Source organism: Lontra canadensis, unplaced genomic scaffold (genome assembly GCF_010015895.1).
Source record: "Lontra canadensis isolate GAN:19392208 unplaced genomic scaffold, GSC_riverotter_1.0 scaffold38, whole genome shotgun sequence".
NCBI classification, from domain to species: Eukaryota; Metazoa; Chordata; class Mammalia; order Carnivora; family Mustelidae; genus Lontra; species Lontra canadensis.
In genome coordinates this window covers 14626093-14647982 of record NW_022631032.1, presented here as the reverse complement: position 1 = coordinate 14647982, position 21890 = coordinate 14626093, and the positions used below count along the sequence as shown (strand labels likewise).

The 21890-nt window shown below is 38.1% G+C and overlaps 1 protein-coding gene across 4 annotated transcripts in view; it reads left to right on the top strand.

The window, feature by feature from the left end:
* Positions 1–21890, top strand: part of TMEM108 (transmembrane protein 108) — a 366925-nt gene that overhangs the window by 122496 nt on the left and 222539 nt on the right. The window lies entirely within an intron of this gene.

Genomic DNA, 21890 nt, shown 5'->3' with positions numbered 1-21890 from the left:
TTCATAGTAGCCTCTTATGATCCTTTGAATTTCTTTGGTATCAGTTGTACTATCTCCTTTTTCATTTATAATTTTGTGAATTTGGGTTCTTCTTTTATCCTTGATTACTCTGCTAAGCATTTGTCAGTTTTATTTATCTATTCAAAGAACCAACTCTTAGTTTGCTTAATCTTTTTGATTGTTTTCCTTTTCAGTATTGACTGATTTCTGCATTAGTCTTTATTATTTCCTCTTTCCTGCTAACTTGGGGCTCAGTTTGTTCTTTTTCTGGTTCCTTAAGATATAGAGGTAAGCTGTTTATTTGGGATTTTTCTTTTTAATGTAGGCATTTGTTCTTAAGAACTTCACTCTTAGAACTGCATCCCATAAGTTCTGCTATGTTTTTTCATTTTCATTTGTCTCAAGAAATTGCAAATAGAAACACTTTTACTCCTTTCCCCTCTTCTATTTACCCTTTAGTTTCTTCTTTGATCCATTGCTTATTCAGGAGATTATTGTTTAATTTTGATGTGTTCATGATTTTCTAGTTTTCCTCTTGTTGCTAACTTCTGGTTTAATGCCACTATAGTTAGAAAAGATCTTGGTATGATTTCAGTCTTCTTGAATTGCTAAGACTTGTTTTGTGGCCTAGAATATGATCAATTCTAGAAAATGTTATATATGTACTTGAGAAGAATATGTTTTCTGTGTTGGATAAATGGATAGAATGTTCTGTGTGTGTCTGTTAGTTTCATTTGGTCCATAGCATTGTTCAAATCTTTTGTTTCCTTATTAATTCTCTGTCAGGATGATCTATTTATTGGTGAGAATAGAGTGTTAAAGTCCTCAACTATTACTGTATACTATATAGTTTATTACTCCTTTTAGCTCTGTTAGTTCTGCTTTAAGTATGTAGGTGCTCTGATGTTGGGTGCATAAATATTTACAGTTGTTATATCTTCATATATTGAACCCTCTATCATCATATGAATTTCTTTGTCTCTTTTTACTATTTTTTTACTTTATTTTTTTAAAAGATTTTTATTTATTTGACACAGAGATAGCACAAATAGGCAGAGTGGCAGGCAGAGGGTAAGGGAGAAGCAGCCTCTCTGCTGAGCCAGGAGCCTGATTTGGGACTCGATCCCAGGACGTTGGGATCATGACCTGAGCCAAAGGCAGCCACTTAACTGACTGAGCAACCCAGGCACCCCCCTCCTTTTTTTTTTTTTTTTTTTAACTTTAAAGTCTATCTTGTCTGAGATAGCTGCTTATGCCTTTTAAAAAAAATTTGGTGCCATTTTCTTGAAATGTCATTTTCCATCCCTTCACTTTCAGTCTGTGCATATCTTTAAAGAGCTAAAATGAGTTTCTGGTAGGCACATATTTTTGAAAACTTTTTAAAATTTTTTTGAAGATTTCATTTATCTGAGAGAGAAAGAGCATGAATGGGGAGGAGAAAGAATCTCAAGCAGACTCCACACTGAGCATGGAGCCTGATACAGGGCTTGATCTCAGGACCCTGACATCATGACCTGAGCCAAAATCAAGAGTTGGATGCTTAACTGACTAAGCCACCAGGTGCCCCATATTGTTGGATTTTTAAAAATCAATTCAGCCATTCTGTTTTTTGATTGGATAATTTAATCCATTTACATTTAAAGTAATAGGCTATGACTTACTATTGCCGTTTTGTTAATGTTTTCTGGTTGTTCTATAAATCCAGTGTTGCTTGTTTCTCATCCTGCTGTCTTTTTTCTGTGTTTTGATGTATTTTTATATGCATATGGCTTGACTACTTCATCATGTTCCTTTGTGTAATTACTCCAAGATTTTCCCTTGTGGTTACCACGAGGCTTACGTAAAATATCTTAAGCTTATAACACCCTATTTTAAAGTTATAACAATTTAACTTAAATAAGATTCATACATTTTACACTTTTTCTTCTAACCCCCATCAAATTTTGCGTTATTGCTATTAAAATTAACATGTTTTTTATATTGCTTAATACAGACTGTTGTACTTATGGTCATTATTTGCTACATTTGTGGACTTGTTTTAGTTGTTGTTGTTTTTGCTATGTTCATTTTTTTTTTAGACTTTCAAATTAGACTTGTGAGTTATGCACTGCTATTACCATTTTATAGAATTAAACTATGGCTATATATTAATTATTACCAATGAAATTTACTCTACCTTTTTGTGAGGTTAATTAATATTCTTTTACTTCTGTTCAAAGAACTTTCTTTAGCATTTATTTTAAGGCAGTCTGATGGTTATGAACTCCCTCAGCTTTTGTTTGTTCAGGAAAGTCTTTATCCCTCCTTTGTTTCTGAAGAACATCTTAGTTGACAGATTTTGGTTTTGTTTTTGTTTAATATTGTGAATACATCATCCTGTTCTCTTGTGTCCTGAAAAGTTTCTGTTGAGAAATTGCCAGTAATCTTATGGTGGGTTCCCTTGTATGTATCTTATCTCTTTTTTCCTGCTGCTTTTATTTATGTATTTTTTAAAGATTTTATTTATTTGACAGAGACACAGCAAGAGAGGGAACACAAGAAGGGGGAGTAGGAGAGGAAGAAGCAGGCTTCCTGCCAAGCAGGGAGCCCAATGAGAGGCTCAATCCCAGGACCCTGGATCATGACCTGGGCCAAAGGCAGATGCTTAATGACTGAGCCATCCAGGGACTCCCTCCTGTTTTTAAAATTCTTTCTTTGCCTTTGACTTTTGACAATTGACAGTTGAACCTATTCAGGTACAATCTATTTGAGGTTCTTTGGGCCTCGTGAATGTAGATTTCCATTTCTCTCCCCAGATTTGGGAAATTTTCAGACATTATTTCTTTAAATTTACTTTCTCTCCCTTTCTTTTATTCTTCTGGAATTCCCATAATGCATATATTGAATATTGTTTCTTTTTATTATGTCCTAAATTCTTGTAGGCTTTCTTCACTTATTCTTTCCTTTTTGTTTCTGTGACTGGGCAATTTCCAATGTCCTTTCCTCCATGCCACTAATTTTTTCTTCTACACAGTTAAGTATACTTCTGAAACTCTATTTAATTCTGCAGTTCAGTTACTGTATTTTTCAACTTTACAATTCATGTTTGTCAAACATCTCATTTTGTTCATGCATTGTTTTTCTAATTTTGTTTAATTTTTCTAATTTTGTCTCTTCTTGTTTGCTGAACTTTCTTAAGAGGATTATTCTAAAATACCTGACTCTTCATAGATCTCCCAGTTCTTTAGGATTAGTATTGGAGCTTTATTGGTTTCCTTTGGTGATGTTATATTTACCTGATCCTTGATTTTTTACATTGGTATCTGTACATTCAAATAATGTGTTTCCTTTTCCAAACTTTCCAGGTTTACTTTGGCAGAGATAGTTCTTTACCAGTCTGCTTAGTCTGGGTTTCTGAGTATGTCTGTAGGTAATGTCTTTGGGCAGATGGGACCTGCTATTATGGTCTGTTTGGGGGAGGAGCAACTGTTTGAACTCTGAGGACAGGGACAGGGTGTGTGCCATTGTCTGAGAACAGTTGGGTAGAACTGTTTGCTTGGTTCCCCACCCACATGAGGCTGTAGGATGGGCTCTATGGTTCCTTGAATCTCTGGTCAGGCCTACTAGATGGTCAGGATTGAGTACTGTATTCAGTAGTAGCTAGAGCTGTGAATTAACTTCCCCAGCCTGACAGAATAGCAAGCAGCCTCAGGGCCTGTATAGTTCATTCATTGTTTAGGGGCCAAAATCAGGCTGAATGTGTACTGAATTCCTTGGATCAAGTGAGGTCATTGGTTTTGATCTTGCATATGGGGGAAACCATGGGCAACACTGTCTTTTCTAATGCCACTGTACATAGGGTTGTTGAATTGGGCTACACAGTTTCCTGTCTGCTCTGGTTATATTCCCTGGTTGGACAGGCTGAAGGCTGTATGCAGCTATAAGCAAGGATATTAATTAAACTCCCTGCTCAGACACAGCAAGAGAAGCAGGTCTAAAACTGATGAAGCTCTTAGTTTGCTATCTTAAGCTGACCTGCACCCCAAGTTCCTTGGCTGAACAGGGCTGCTGGCTTTACTGTGCAAACTATTTGCTTTACCTTGCATAGACAGAAGGGATAAGGGGCTATTTCAGGCCATTCTCAATTTCCCAAAGAGGCTTTCCAGTTTGGAGTTGCCAGGAGCTACCCCCAGCTTAGACTATGAATTAATCTCCCTGCCTTTGTTTAGCGTGGGAAGCCTGAATGCCCCATACTGATTTTGCTCTGGAAGTGATCACCTCTGCCCACTCACCTCTCAGCTTGAGTGCCACTGGGCCACATAGCTTCTAATAGTTGTCACTAGCCCTTATGATCAGGTGAGGTGGCAGGTGCCCCCCACAGAGGGTAGAGTTTTGACTTAGCACCTTGCCTAAGTGTGGGCAAACTCAGCTCTAGGGCCTGCAAAACTCTTCATCTGAGGATCCAAATCTAGGAGTGAGAACTGTACCCTGCCAAGTTCCCTGATCAGAGCGCACCCCAGATTTGATTCTACAGATGAGCAAAGCTAATGGTTGGGATTACCACTTGGGCACTGCAGGTAATTAATTCTGTCTGCCAAGATATATGTATTGATTTTTGCAAGCTACTCACCCATTTGGTCTGTCACAGTCAGATTCCCCATGTCTGCACCCTGCAGACTCCCCTGCAGTCCTCATCATGTGAGATCAGGGTATGGGCTCTCACAAGTGACCCACAATACTTGGGTTCTCTTCTCCTGCTGGAGGAACTAGTGGCTCAAAGGAGACCTTTCCTGGTGGTGCTCTACTGTCCTGGAGGAGGGGCGATGTGGTCAACATGTAACCGCTTCTCTTACCTTTCTAATGTAGTCCCTTTTGGTCTCTGTGTGCTTTAGCCTCACCTCTGTGTTCCAGGATTCTCTCAGTGGTATCTTCTTCTTAAATAGATACTAATTCTTCCTGTGAGGGGGTGTATAGTTAGGAACAACTTACATTGCCATCTTGGTGATGTCACTCTCCAACCTACTGTTCTTAGGTAGCAAGGTTAGCTTCTCCCCCTGGAGATTATTGCCTGGCCTATGAGCCCAAAGGAGGACCGTCTTTTTGATGCATGAGTCATCACAGTGACTTGGTGACTTATTGGTCACTCATATGTAATAATTGCAATGAGCACGGCTAAGAATTAAGAGGAACTTCTCTCTGCCAGGATGTGATGTAGCCTTGATAGCAGATGTGTCAGCTTGAAACCTAAGCAGCTACTCAGCTTCTACCTGGTGCCATCATGTAGCACCCTAGGGTCAGGCATGCATGCAGAATGTCCCATCACATCCAGGCACTTCTTGACAGAGGGAGAAGCCGGCCAGGGAATGTGGGAGAAAAAAAAAAATCACATACTATAAAATGTTTTCTTTAGGGAGCAGTACTCTATCTGGCAGCATCATGATCTGAAACAATTATTTTTTATGTTGGTGGTAGTGACTGACCCATGGGATCCTACTACGTGGATGTTAAAATATGTGATCTTTTAGAAATGACTCAGGAAGAAAAGTGTCAGGTAAAAGTTAATCATTTCATCGTGGTAAAAACAAAAAAGCAGAATCTGAGTTGTTAAATTACAGAATGAGTCTATAACTTTTATTTTGTCAGAAATTACGATTTTAACAAGATATATCCCTACATCTGCATGGAGACAGGTTTGTCACTATCAGCACCTGCCTCTGGATGGCATTGGTAAGGCAGAAAGTGAGGGGCAGTTGGTGACACATGTGAGCACATATGAATAGTATAAAGCATTTTACCTAAATTATCTTGGAACACCTGGGTGACTCAGTGGGTTAAGCCTCTGCCTTCGGCTTAGGTCATGGTCTCAGGGTCCTGGGATTAAGCCCCACATCAGGCTCTCTGCTCAGCAGCTAGCCTGCTTCCCCCTCTCTCTCTGCCTGCCTCTCTGCCTGCTTGTGATCTCTCTCTCTAAATAAATAAATAATAATAAATATAATAATAATTTAAATAAAAATAAAAATAAAATAAAAATAATAATAATAATAATAAAGTAAAATAAAAATAAAAAATAAAATAATGTAAATAAATAAAATCTTCAAAAAAAAGTTAAAATATCTCATTTAATTGTGCAGTTAAGGAAGCTCAGAGAGTAAAGAAACTATTCAAGGTCACTGAACAGGTACAGTTCAAATCCGTGTATAACTGGTTGCAAAATTTGTACCACATTGCCTCTAGGCATGTTTGTTTGTTTGTTTGTTTATGTTTTATTTGAGAGAACAGGTGTGGTTTCTGAGATGAGTAAGTCTCAGCCAGGTGTTTTCCCTTGATAGAGACACCATCCTTTTATGCCTTCCCCAGATTCCAGCCTTCTATCCCTCAATACTATCTCCAGGTTACATACGCACACACACACACACACACACACCCCAGAAAAAAAAACTGAAAAGGGGGTTTAGTCCACAGTGCAAGAGCCAGCTAACCCTACTGCATTCTTTGCTTTGTATTCTTTCTCAAAGACCTGTTAGGTTATTTGTCAGTGAGGTTTTTATACTTTTAAAATTTCTGACTGTCCTTATCACAAGGCCAGATTATATAAGGTTCTGAACAGCAAAGATATCAGCTGTAGAAATGTAAGAATTTGTTCCTTATTTTTCCTAGCAATTTAAAATTGATTAAATGCCAAGAATGAGCCAAATGTCAAGCCATCACGAAAAACAGGAGCATATAAAGGTTGTCTTGGGAGCAGGTTTCCTTGGTACTAACCTGAAGTAGCTTCCTGCATTACACCAAGCTTGGGGAAAAGATCCTTGAATTCACATGGACGTTTCGTTGTTTCTAAGAGGACTATAATCACTTGCTTGAACAAACAAAAGTTTACAATAAGAGAACTTGAGGTCATGTATGGATAGCCTTTTACTATGGAAATCTGTGTTGTAAAGATGTAAATGTTAATACTTAGTAATTGGTGGTAATTGGAATTGGAGTGTGTATCTGTCATGGTCATATTCCCTGGGACTATAGGTACCCACCCAGAAGACTAGGTTATTTTTAGCATAGATTGTCACCCACAAAGCACATAAAATGAAGAACTAGAACCAGGAATTGGGAGTTATGAAAAAGTAGAACAGTAGGAAGGAAGATCAGTTAAGACCAGTGACCATAACATTGGCCATCATTCATGGGACAGGTGTGATCCATTCTCCAGTATTGAGTTCATCATCTGTTAAAGAATCCTCAGAGTGATTTCCTGAAGAAACCTCTATTATTATTTCTTCCTTCAAAACAATTCTGAGAAGAAAACATTAAAAGGGAAGAGAGACTAAATGTAAGACCAAGATTAGGGAAGATCTTTATATTTGATACAGATAGTCCAAATCAGGTTTTTCTTAGTTTTGTGCCATATTTTTGTAAATAAATGAATTCAGGCAAAGCCGCAGGAACCATTGTAGTAACCTCTGTTGATTTTCTACTAACTTTTTAGAAACTCATGCTCTTAAACTGCTTAGAGGTTTTGGATTTCCCATCTTTGTAATAAAGGAGGCAATGTAGATGATCTGTAACGTTGTATGATTTGTGATCATAGCAGGTACATTTAAATGAGTTTAGTTATCACTTAATGTGCTAGACACACAGTGACTAAGGGAAAATCAGCCAAGGACAAGCAGCAAGTAGCTCATTAGAGCTCTGTCTGGTCTCTGCTGAGCATGCACAGCCTTCCAGATCACCAAGAGATAATGGAGAATCTTAGCTAGACTCTCTCTGGTCGTTTCCTTCCTTGGATCTCCCTATTAAATTTCGATCTGGTCTGCCATTTTGGTTCTTTTCCAACCAGTATCAAGACCTCAGGCTACCCCTAATGTTACTCTTTCTTGATTGTTTGCCACTGAGATTACTATTGTTTCCAATAATACCCAGGCAGGAATTTTCCCATGCTCTGCTCCAAATAGGCCTCTGCAATGGAGCAGCAGAACTGCCAGTTCCCACAGAGTTCTCCATCTGCTGAGGCTGAGGGAAAATGGATAAAGATATGGTGTAAAGATATACATATATATACACACACCATTATACCATGTATATACCACACACACACACACACACACACACACACACAAATAAGTATGCGCACATGCACAATGGAATAGTACTTAGCCATCAGAAAGAATGAACTCTTGCCATTTGCAATGATGTGGCTCAAGCTAGGGTGTATTATGCTAGTGAATTAAGTCAGAGAAAGACCAATACCATGATTTCACTCACATGCAGAATTTAAGAAACAGATGAACATATGGAAAGGAAAAAAAGAGGGAAACAAACCATAAGAGACTCTTAATGAAAGAGAACAAACTGAGGGTTGATGGAGGGAGGTGAGTGGGGGATGGACTAAATGTCTGTTGGGTATTAAGAAGGGCACTTGTTAATGAGTATTGGGTGCTATATGTAAATGATGGATCACTAAATATAAATAAATAAATAAATTCAGGTCCTTTTAAGGCTAGCAGATGCCATTACATGGCCTATTTGAATTCCTAGCCAAGTGTTTCCTCAGGTTATAAAGCTCAACCTCATATACTGTAATTAAATTATGCTGGTGGGATATACATTACCCAAAAAGTTTATTTGCTACTACTTTAGGTTTCAGGGTATCTTTAAAAGTATAACCTTATGCTATGTTTATTTTACTACAGTAAAAAAGTTAAATTGAAAAAAAGTGTAATTAAAATCTATATAATAGTTATTTTTCTTGGGGGAGTTGGGAGATGCATAGGGTAACTTTGGACCCAGAGAGCTGGGTTTTGTTGAGGCAATGGTATTGTCCTTTTGTTTCTAAGGGCATTATTTCTTTTAAATATTATCTTCCATGAGGATCCTGCTTGTTTCATATAAATATGTTTTTAATTAGATGCTTCTAACACTGGAAAAAGTCCTGAGGTTTCATTTAAAAGTTTTCTATGCATTCAAAATATAATCTACTTTATTAGCAGGCTGCATCATAGAATTTCTTATACCTCCAACTTTATTTTTTTTTTTTTACTCAAGATTGCTTTGGCTATTTAAGATCTTTTATGGTTCCATACAAATTTTAGTATTGTTTGTTCTAGTTTTGTGAAAAATACTGTTGTTATTTTGATAGGGATTGCATTGAATCATAGATTGCTTTGAGTAGTATAGACATTTTAACAATATTTATTGTTCTGCCATAAGCATGGAATATCTTTCTATTTGTTTATGTCAACTTCAATTTCTTTCATCAGTGTTTTGTAATTTTCAGAATATAGATCTTTCAACTCTCTGGATAAGTTTATTCCAAGATTTTTTATTAGTTTTGGTGCAGTTGTAAATGGTTTTGTTTTCTTCATTTCTCTTTCTGCTACTTTGTTACTCGTGTATAGAAATGCTACCAATATCTGGTTATTAATATTGTATCCTGCAAATTTACTGACTTTATTTATTCTAATAATTTTTGGGTGGAGGCTTCAGGATTTTTTTTAAAGACTTTATTTATTCATTTGAAAGAGAGTGAGTGAGAGAGAGAAAGCATGAGCAGGGAGAGAGGCGGAGGTAAAGGGAGAACCAGGCTCCCCACTGAACAGGGAACGCTATGCAGGGCTGGATCCCAGGACCCTGTGATCACGATCAGAGCAGAAGGCTCCACTTAGCCAACTGAGCCACCAGGTGCCCCTAGGACTTTATATGTGCAGTATCATGTCATCTCCAAAGAGTGATAGTTTAACTTCCTCTTTACCAATATGGATGCCTCTTATTTCTCTTTCTTGTCTGATAACTGTGGCTAAGACTTCCAGTACTATGCTGAATAAAAGTGTAAGAGTGGACATCCTTTTCTCATTCCTGACCTTAGAGGAAAAGCTCTTGGTTTTTCACCATTGAGTAGAATGTTAGCTGTGGGTTTTTCTTATATGGCCATTATTATATTGAGGTATGTTCACTCTAACCCCACTTTGTTTATAGTTTTGTCATGAATTCATGTTGAATTTTCCCAAGTGCTTTTTTTCTGCATCTATTGAGGTGATCCTATGATTTTTATCCTTCATTTTGTTGATGTGGTGTATTGTGTTGATTCATTAGTGAATATTAAACCATTCTTGCATCTCTGGAATAAATCCCACTTGTTTGTGGTGAATAATCTTTTAAATATATTGTTATATGCATTGTCACGTATCATATTGCTAATATTTTGTTGAGGATTTTTTTTGCATCTATGTTCATCAGGAATATTGGCCTCTAGTTTTTTTTCTCTCTCTCTCTCTCTTTTTTTTTTTTTTTGTGATATCTTTGTCTGATTTTGCTATCAGGGCAATGGTGGTCTTGTAGAATGTATTTGGAAATTTTCCTTTCTCTTATTATTTTTTTATATAATAGAGGAAAATAGGTATTAATGCTTGTCTAGGTGTTCGTAGATTTCACCTGTGGTTCTGTCTGATACTTGGGGGCATTCTGATTGGGTTGGGACTGGAGGTGTAGACAGTGAAAGAATTCAAAATCGAACAAAGGAGAAAAGTTTATTGAATACAGTGCAAAGGAGCAGCAGGTAGGACCACAGAGGAGAGATTGTCTGCCATGAGCTGGTAGTGAAGGGTTATAATTGCAGGGTGGAGTGAAGGGGTAGGGGGATATTTGGAATTTTCCCTTTTTTGGTAACTATGCTTGGTAATAGTAAGCCATTGATTAGCGAGGGCCTATGGCTTAATGATCCTGTTTGCGTTAGCTCAGTGGTTGCTTTGGGCTCTTTTGCTTTGCCGATGTTTCCATTGCTTAAGCCTATTGCCTAAAAGTGGCCTCCATAGTTCTGGACTTTTTCTTCTTTTTTTTTCTTTTGGTAGTTTTTTTGATCACCAATTCAATCGGTCTGCTCAGGTTTTCTATTTCTTTCTGATTCAGTTTTGGAAGATTCTATGTTTCTAGGCATTTATTTATTTCTTCTAGGTTGTACAATTTGCTGGCATATACTTTTTCATAGTATTTCTGTGGTGTCAGTTTTTACTTTCCCTCTCTCGTTTCTGATTTTATTTGGGTCCTTTCTCTCTTTTTCTTGATGAATCTGGCTAAGGGTTTATCAATTTTATTGATATTTTCAAAGAACCAGCTCTTGGTTTCATTGATTTTTTTCTTTCCTCTGTATGTTATTTATTCCCACTCTGATCTTTATTATTTCCTTCTTTCTACTCACCTTGGGCTTTGTTTTGTTTTGTTTTTTTTTTTCCTAGTTACTTTGGGTATAATGTTAGATTATTTATTTGAGCTTAGATTCTGCTGCTTCTTCAACTTGTCTGTCATATCACTGTTTCTCCCAGGAAGTCTTTCCTAATCCCCCTTCTGGATCTGGGTAAGAGTACTTTTTGCGAACTGCTCTTTTAGCATTGATCATCTTGTCATTAGCGCTTGGCATGCTGCATTGTATATAGCTGCTATTTTCTGTTGTATTCTTGAGACTCTAAGACTGAAGGTAGAGAACATGTTTATCTTGTCCACATCTGTAGCACCTAATGCAGTTCTGGTGCCAAGATGCTTGATAAATACTTGTTGAATGAATGAATGATAAGTGAATGATCAAATGGGTAATATAGCTGAACTAGGTTACTGAGGAGACTTTCCAATGTCTACTGCAGAAATATCAGGAAAACCAAATGGAAATCAACTTGAAATACAACTATAAAGCATAAATGTTCTTTGTAGTCTCATTTTATCACATATTCTAAGAATAGTCTAATAGAAATTTAGCAGGTGGGGAGATGATTGGCATTACACCAGGATTTTAAACAGTAGAAATAAATAACACTAACAAAGAGCAAAACTAGTCTTACAGTTTGAGCTAATGTAATGAAATTATTTGACAGATCTATCTTTTGTGTTTATATTTAAATAGCAATAAAGCAGTTATATAGCAGTTCCTCAATATTTTAAATTGCAGATTGTCATTAAATTTTGCAGTATCATCTCACTTTAAGTAGAGGTTTATTTGTCTAACAATTCTCTATCTTCTCTGTGTTTTGGATGTCTCACAAATCAGTTGTCTCTCTCACAGCTAGTGGCAAAGTAGAACAAGGGGGTGAGTAAGAGAATAGGGAGGTGAATGTCATGGTAGATGCCAACCAGAACAGACCAGATGCTATTGTATGAATCTACAGTTGATGTGCACAGATGAAGTGATAATGCATTTATTTGGTTGTTAAAGACATTAACCGAAACAGCATCTGACTTCTCAACTCCATGGGCAGGTTTTCTCAATTAAGTGAATACTTTCAAGATGCCAGTAGAGCATTCATTTTCATCTGTTTCAAGTCATACATTAGATATAAAAAACAGAAGAAGTTACTTGTTCTCCATTCGCAGTGCCTTTGAAGAACAGCATTGATTGCTTAAAAACCATAATAGCATATTTTTGTGCAGTTAGTCTTCTGGGAATTCACATTACTGTTTCAGTCAGACTCTTTTCCCAGAAGGAGACAATCTCTCTCTCTCTATCTCTCTCTCTCTCTCTCTTTTTTTACTCAGGGTAATGGCAACATGCTGACTTTGGTTCCCTTCATCTATTTTGGTCAAGAGGTATCTCAGGTGAACCTTCATAGGGGCAGAAAAGAAGCTAGGAAAGCATGTCTACTCTGCACCGAATACTGATTTGATTCTGAAAAAATAAAATAAAATTTTTAAAGAAGACATCCACCTTTACAAGTTTTGGGAAATTGCCACCATCTATTTGGGTAGTGCCTTTGTCACAAGGCTCCTCTATGTCTCCCCTGGGCTACAAGGGTCATGATTTCTATTTCGCAGACAAAGAAACTCAGTAGGTTACTTTGGAGGAATGAGAATTTAATTCTTAGGACCTGGAGGACCTAGAAATTTGCAGGAATTTCCAGATTCTCATTACCTGGAAAAACACTTTTAGGCTGTTTTCTGAAATGCCCTTATCTAAGCCTTTTAAAAGAGAACCAGTTTGAAGTATTTCACTATAAAACACATTGGAATACAAGCATTTCTGTTAGCTCTTAAAATTCCTGCAGTGTGGCAGTTAGGGATGACTTAATTAAAAAACAATGACAATATCATTGTCATTGTTCAATATCATTGAACTATTTTCAGACTGGAGTCTACCTCCAGGCTACAAAGAGCTTTGATTTAATAACTGGGCTTGTTTCCTTTCGTACTCAGTACAGAATTTAACAGTGATGACTATTGGTTGTATTCCATCTACTTAAGATCTTCAGAGGAAATGAAAATTAATGAAAGTAAATCAACTTTGATTTGTGTGGAATCAGGTATGTGGCTTATTTGGTGTCAAGCACTTTCTAAATAAGATATTCCTATAAAACATAAAATTATAGTCAAAAGACCAGATTCTGTCTTGGCTTTGTCATAAACAATTGATCCTGTGCAAATAACTTAAATTTCTCTGGAGTAGGTGGATTCCAAAATCCCTTCCAGCACTTAGTTTCATTATATGTTAATATCTGAGCTCAACTGGTTTAAATGGAAGCACTTGGCAAAATTCAAGCAAAGTAATAATTAAAATTTAATGAGTATCTACCATGCATTAAGCATGTTCTAAATGGTATTTTTGCATTATTTTATCTAATCCCTACAACAACCCTATGAGGGTAGGTGCCATTATTATTTTACTTTTACCAATGAGAAAATTGATGAAAATTAACTAGCATGTCCTGGGCAAGTTCAGTCTGTTGTTATATATAGGCAAATTAGACAAGCTTTGGAGAACTGCTTTTACATCATCACCTTGGTTTTTTATTCAGACTTGAGTGCTAATCAAGTGCTTTACTTTTTAATCTTCCAATCTTCCGGGACGCCTGGGTGGCTCAGTTGGTTAAGCAGCTGCCTTCGGCTCAGGTCATGATCCCAGCGACCTGGGATCGAGTCCCACTTCGGGCTCCTTGCTCATCAGGAAGCCTGCTTCTCCCTCTGCCTCTGCCTGCCATTCTGTCTGCCTGTGCTCGCTCTCTCTCCCTCTCTCTCTGACAAATAAATAAATAAAATCTTTAAAAAAAAAAAATCTTCCAATCTTCCCCTATATGCAGGAGCACTGAATTCATTCCAGTGTTTGCAGAAGGAATTATGCCTATGGGGTTTCGCAGAAATGACATTATGATGGCAAAATGACTTTCAGTAATTAACAAAGATGAACTTTGTGTGTAAAACAAAGGCAAATAGGAGTCTATATAAATCTATGGAGGCTGTTGTAAAAATGATGGATTGTCAGTAGTGTGTAGTGTGATTTGATGTGATGAAACAGGGAAGCACATGCTTGTCAAGAGTCACACCTGTGAAACATACCTGTAAAGACAGGTAGCATCTGGAGGACATCTTCAAATGGAGCAACTTTAAGTTCTCCCTAACAAGAAAGTAGTCAGTTAGTTTACCTAGTTGGTATCTTTCTCCTTAGCTCCTCAAAGCCTGGGTGTTTAGAAAATATTGATTCTGTAGGTGTTTTACAAGTCAACCAACGCACTTAAAAATGCGTTGCCTTTAATGATTCTCAAGTGGCTAAGATGCTATGAAGAATGCAGGGAACTTTATGACAATATATCCTCAGTACATGTACATGTACAACATACATGAAGATTTGAACAATGGGAGATAATGTATTTAATGAATAGTACAGATAAATAGCCAATTAGAATGGGTGTAAAGATTGTATCTCAGTCGCTTTCTAACTTAAAAGATTAGAATTTCAAGTTCCAAAAACTGTTTGACTTACTATTTATGTGATTTAAACAAGTTACTTCATTTCTCTGAGTTTTCTTATTTCATTTGTAAAATAGGATGCCAATAGAACTCAAACTATAAGGCTGGAATAGAAATCAAATGAGATATAATGACTGAAAGAACTTTGCAAAATTTTTAGATGATAATGTCATTTAAGATAGCATTTAATGATATTCATAAGAAATGTCTAGCTTGGTGCCTTCTAACCATGTGTTAGAATCATACCGCCTTGTCCCCTTTAGTTAAGTGTGACCATATAATTTACTCTGGCCAATAAAATGTGAGCGCAAGTGGACATTTGTCCCTTCCACTTTAACAGCATGTATGTGATTCTCTACTTCCCCCTTTGTTATGGCACTATGACTGTGGGAGCATTCCTGGGCCTTAGTCAACCTGTGGTCCCTTGAGTGGCCACAGACAGCAAAGCCCCCAACCGATCGATGTTGAGCATAGAACATAGGCAAAAAATAAATTTCTGTCATGATAAAGTAAGAAGGTTTGAGGTTGGTTGTTATTGGAGGATCATCTCCTAAAACACTCCAACTAAAAAGTGTATCATTCATCTTTAATAATTACTTGAGTACCTGCATATTTAGGTTCTAGTTATGTTACAGTGGTACTGTCTTCTACATATTAGAGTCGTTTATATCTTTGCTAACTCCACTTTTCCAAAAAAGGTGTTGGTCTCAAACTCAAACCAGTCTTTTGTCTTTTTTTTTTTTTTCCTGGTCTGTATTGTAAAGTATTTAAGGTATCTACAGACCAGGAATAGAACTGGGCTATTCTGGCTACTTCTGTTTTGCAAGATCAGCTTAACTGAAAGGAAAAATTTCTATTTGGACAGAATTTCTATTTGATTATAACAATATTTGGAAGGGTGGCTGAAAAATAACAGAAGATAATTTCCCCTTACTGAAACTGTTTCTTTCTTAAGAAAAAAAAAAAAAGGTATTCTGTAGTTATTCCAACAAAGGAATACCTGAGTCTTATTTTAGGCAAAATAAACTCTTACTCAGCTTCAGGTCCTTACTGTACTTGACATACTTACTTAGTGAGAGAAGATTAGATCCATTTTAGACCATGTGATCATGAGCCTGGGCTTGAGAGCCTTGCAAGGAATGGCATTTTGAATAAGAGTACTTTTCAAAACAAGGACAACAAATCCTTCTGGATGGTGCCTAAGACAGAACTACTTTAGATTGTACTTTTTTTCCTGCATTAAGGAATATGGTAAGCATCCATTATCATAGTCACTAACTCTGAGGATCTGAGCCATTGGTTAAAATGAGGCCAGTGTTCCCTATTGAATATACCTTTCTCAAGCGTATGTAAGCCAGGTGAATGAGGTCCTTTCTTTGTTCTTGGATAAAAGATTAGCCCATCCCTGGGCAATGTGAGTCTATTGGAAGGCTGATTGGTGCCAGCCCTGGAGGCAGTGGCATGAGCCTTTTGAATGTTTAGTCTCTTTAGATGGAACAACTAAACCCATTTTGGGGAGCAAATCCTAACACACCATATGCCAGGTACTTGAGTAGTCATTTTAAAATAAATTTTTGTCCTTTAATCCTCCTAATAATGCTGTGAGTCTTGTCAACCTCCTTTAGAGAGCAAAACAAAACACAAAAAACTCAGTTCTGCCCTCCACATTTATCTCTGTTGTACCTCATATATTTTAGAGATTGTTTAGATGCAAAATAGGTTGGCCTAAGGAAATAAACTTTTAAGTTCTTTTAACATCACAAAAGGGACATACTTTTCATAGATAATTTTTTTCCAGTGTGAGACTTGAACTCACAACCCTGAGATCAAGACCTGAGCTGAGATCAAGAGTTGGATGTTTAACCAACTAAGCCACTCAGGCACCCCTAATTTTCATAGATAATTTAAAAATGCTGAAGAGTCAGTAGGAAAGAAATTGCCCATAATTCAACCATTCAGGACAAGCTGTGGATATGTTGGCAAGCCACCCTTTCTAAGCTCAAGGGCATACAGTATATGTGGAAGGAAATGAGAGTGTATTGTCCCTTTTCCAGCAGTAACTGGACAACTGAGTGTCTCAAGAATAAGGGACAGGAGAATTAAATCGGTAAATAGGCAACCTTGAGAGATGCTGTCACAGGGCTAGGCGGTTTCTATCTCCTGTTGACGTTTACCACAGCTGGCTAATGACAGCCAGCTACTAATCAAAGCTTCTGAAAAGTTGACTAACAGCACTGTAGAGCTCAGCCTGTAGATATGCTTCCCGTACTGTAAACACACCAGCCTTTTCCATACAGAGAGAATGTTAACAGGCATGCTGTATCTCTTGGAGCATGTGATGAGTCACCTGGAAAAGGACAACGAAAATGCAGTCTTGCCATATATAAGGGAAGAACATTCATTTCTCCCCAGATTGCATTCATTTTCTCCCCAGATACTCTCTTGTGACATCCTGCTGTTTCTGATAGATTGTCGTCTATGATTTTCCCCTATTTACTCCAAGTGGTAAGGTGTTCCATATGTCACTTGTCTCGCCAGTTGACCGTGATGAGTAGGAACTCATCATTATGAAATACTTTGTGATTTTTCCACCTGTACATTAGTTTTTATTCTAGTTTTCTTAATTAAGTTAAGTAAATTCCCACAGCCCATTTTCCTGGAATTTAGATATTTTAAAGCATTTATACACCTGTGCAATTTCTCAGTTCTCCTTGGCTGCATTTATCCATGCTCTAAATGGCTATTTTCTTCCATCTGCTCAAGGGATCCACCCCTTCAACTACCTAATCTTTGAGTGTTCTTGTACCTTACTTGTCATAATTCTGGTATAATTTTTTATAAGAGAAGAAAACAAGTTTGCATTCAATTTTGAGAAATCCATGATGATGATGATGGAGATGGTGATCATTAATACTCACATGGCTCTAACTCTGTGCCAGCCACTGTTTCACATGACTGAGTACTGTTGTTACCTCCATGAGGAAACTGAGTCACAGAGAGGTTAAATGACTTACCCAAGCTAATAGTGGCAGAGCTGGGATTCAGACCCAGGCAGTATGTGGCTCTAGGGCCTCTTTCTTTTAACTGCTTCTATGTACACTTTCATTCTGCTCCCACTTTTCACCTTTTTTCCAAATTATTCTTCAATCTGTATGAGGTCTGTTTTGTTCCATTTTATTTGGGAAAAGACAGAGAATATAATGGTTTTGCTCCTGATATCACTTTAAGTGTGAATGCATATTGAGAAAAATGGGAGAGCCAGGAATCAAACAGAAAATTCCTGATTCACAGTCACTTTCTCTGTTTATAGCTGTCAAAAATTATAGTGCTCTCCTGTGGTATGCTTTGTAATAATCTAGACTGGCTGCTTTCTGGCCAGCCTGAGGCAGAAGGCATCCTCCAGGGCTAGCGGGCTTCTCTTAGGGTCTGCTTCACCTCAGGTGGGTCACAGCTTCATGTTAAAGTTCTCAACCTTATAAGGGTCTAATATTCAAGGAAATCACGGTATTTGCTGGTGGAGTCAGTTCCCAGAACTCCATGATGCAGTAGAAAAGGTTCCTGGAAAGTGGATATGGTGAGGAAGAGGAGCTGACACCTTTCAGTGGAATCATTTGAGGAAGCAACAACTCTTTTGGCTTTGTTAGTGGGTCTGGTTGTGCAATTGTGAGAACATGTGTGTGGTTCCAGTTCATTAGCCATTCTATCCTGAAGAGTTGGTTTTGGACCAAAAACAATATTCCATTTTTATTCTAGGTTGTGTCTGCAGTTTTACTGAACAAGAAAGCATTTTTCTTAGTGGTTTAGTGTCTTTTCACTTTGTCTTCCAAATACCAGGCACTGAATTGAATTTAGGGAGCACTCTGGTCTGCCTCCCTTGTTACATAAATCGGGAAACAAAGGTCTAGAGGACTCAAGAGATTGCTTAAGTTTTCACAGCCCTGATCTTTGACCTGGTAGCCTGTGTTCTCTTCTACTTTATTTCCATGTTTGCTTATTGCAGGAAGGAACAAATATTAGTTGGAGTGCTTGAAGTTTGATAGATATTATTTGTGAGAATTTTTTAAACTCAGAGTTTACATTGTTTAACTATGAGCAAAAGCAGATTTCAAGGTAGGCCACAGAATTTACCCAACCCTTTTCCCTACATTTCTCCACATCCATTTAAACAGATACAGTATCTGGAATCCTAAATTGAAAGAAAGCTTTTCTAGCATGATTGACTTACTTACTGTTGGCTGAAGGAAAGGGGGAGGGGATGAAAAGAAAGAAGGTGGTGGAAGAAGGAGGGAAGAGGGAGAGAAAGAAAAGACACTAACAGTTACTCCCAACTTTGTGACTTGGAGAACATAATAACTTTCCTCAACACCTAATTAACATAGTAAGTACGGACTACATCAGTAATTAACCTTTATTCACATTATTTGGTGTCACTCATTTAACATTTAAATTAAAAAATATATTAAGATTTTATTTATATTACAGACAGAGATCACAAGTAGGCAGGCGGGGGGTGGGGAGAGGTGGCAAGCAGGCTCCCTGCCTAGCAGAGAGCCCGATGTGGGGCATGATCCCAGGATCTCAGGATCATGACCTGAGCCTAAGGCTGAGGCTCAACTTACTGAGCCACCCAGGTGCCCCAACACATGATAACTTCTTTACACCATCAGATTCTAGCTGAACATCTACTCCCATTAGAAAATAAGCTTCAGGAAGTCACAGGGATCTTTCATGGCCTAATTTTTTTGTTGTTGTTGTTTTCCCCATGCCTGCGATGATACCTAGGGTGGAGTAGGCGTTCAGTTAATATTTATTGAATAAGTGAATGACACATGATAAGTGTTTAATAAGTGTTAGCTATTATTAATTTAATTAGGGAGAAACAAAAAAGTGAGACCTTAATATAACTGGAGTTCCATTTGGTCCTGATTCTATGCAGTGACACATTCAGAGAAACAGCTGTTCAGAAAAATAGCACTGAAAGCAACAAAAATCTTTACTCCCACAAAAAATATCAAAGGTGGGAGGATATAATTTTCACCTCTTTCAACACTTGGTAAAATCCTGTCTTGACATCCCTGTTGCTCATAGTACTCAACACTCATGGCAGCTACTCCACCAATATTATCTTCCTGTCTCTCTGCCAATTCCCAGCCAAAGAACTATCCTTAAACAACTGTAACCTCACTGAGAGCCTCCAGGTGCTGGACCTGTTTTTTTTCAACCAGTATAACTAAAAGCCTGGAGTCAAGCAGGCACACTTGGAACTTGGTGGTGTGGGTGATGGAGGTAAGACTGGGGATATTCATCAGTTAACAATTTTGTACCTGCTACTCATAAAGGGGGAAATTGAATACAGATTTTAATGAATTCTAAACTAAATGATATTTGGGAAAGACTGTGAAATAGCTCTACTTAGCACTGAATCCCACAAACTTTATTTGGAGCCAAATACACATCTTCATTTTTATTTTTATTTTTTTTTAAAGATTTATTTATATGACAGAGATCACAAGTAGGCAGAGAGGCAGACAGAGAGAGAGGGGAAAGCAGGATCCCCGCTGAGCGGAGAGCCCGATGCGGGACTCAATCCCAGGATCCTGAGATCATGACCTGAGCCGAAGGCAGAGGCTTAAACCACTGAACCGCCCAGGCGCGCCCACATCTTCATTTTTAGTATCCTGCTACAAAGCTTTAGACCCAGGATAGGAGGAGATGTCTATTATCACAAAGATCCTCTTCACTTAGAACCTTGTGGACTCTGATTAGATGATGTTGTTAACTTGCTTTATTATTTTGTTTTAACTATTGTGAATTAGAAACCAAACCTAAAAGGGAAGGGAAACTGTTACAGGCAGGAAAATAACTTGGTATCAACAGCTTGATAATAAGCAGACCAAGTTGAAGAATGATTGTAACATTGATAACATGATAGTTATAACAGTGACTCTTATTCCCAAAGTGGGGGTCTGTCATATTTTGTTCCTGACTTTTTTTCTTCCCTAGTGGTTTCTGACTTCTTGAGCCATCAGAGCTCTCTGTTAGGCTCCCTTAGGTCCAGCACACTTTTGTAAGACAGACCCTTAGCATCACAAGATGTGGTCTGAAGGAAGTAGGGCTTTACTCTACAAAATTGCCAGGTCTGCCAAAGCAGCTTTCCTGAGGTCTTGGCTTCATTAGCACAGTGCTCCAACCAGCTGACCTCAACTGACTCATCAGGTTATAAGAGAAGTTGGGAATAGAAATTAGTTCCCTGGGGGATCCTGGCTGTATAATAGCTATCATTTGTATGCAGTTAAATGATTTGCAGAGTAGCATAGCTCAGAGCTCCCAGCTGCATTTTGTCTATTTCTGGAAGTGTATGAAATAGTTAGCTGGGGATGTGGTTTCCAAAAGGTAGTGTGAGCATTATGGTAACATCTGGAGCTGGGTTTTCTCCCAATGCATCTGACTAAGTTCATTCTGCATCCAAGGAACTTGGATTTAATGGCTATTGCCTGGTTTCCAATGCTTGTCTGTCAGTTCCTCTGTTTCTATCTGCCACAGTCTTGATCCTCTCAGCTGCCATACCCCCTCCCACCCAAGAGCGTCAAGAGACATAAATATTCATGGGGGAATGAGAGATTCAGAAGGCTGAGGTCAGGGGAACCCTGTTTCTGAAATGGGCTACTGGCTTCTTACCTTGCTTTCCTTTCCCTCCCACCCATCCTCTTAGAGCAAATTGTCCTATAAAGTGGCCATTATCTAACTCCTCCCTCCAGTAGGGGAAAATAGCAGTGTGGTAGGCAAGAGCTGGGAGAGGTGTGGGAATCACACATGAGCCCCTGGGATGGCACAGTGTTTCTCAACCCAGCTTATACCAATGATGGCTAAATTGTCCCCAAAGTCCTCATATATTCCACGAATCAAAGAGGATAGGGTAAGAGCAGAGAATTATAGGTGGTAGTGGCTGTCATGGTCAACAGTGGAGGGATGGGGAAGGAGAGGCTATTGCTGTTTGCCCTGACCAGGCCATCAGCAACAATGCTCTAGAGACAGTCATTTAGGAGCTCACACCGCTGCTTCCTCTGATCCCCCAATAACTTTCTGCACCAGAAACCAGATTAAAAGGAATGACAGTTGCAGTCTCGAAGACTATGAGAGAGGAAACAAATTTCCTACCTTTGCCTCCCTAAAGAGTAGGAAGGCAATGCTCAATGGCC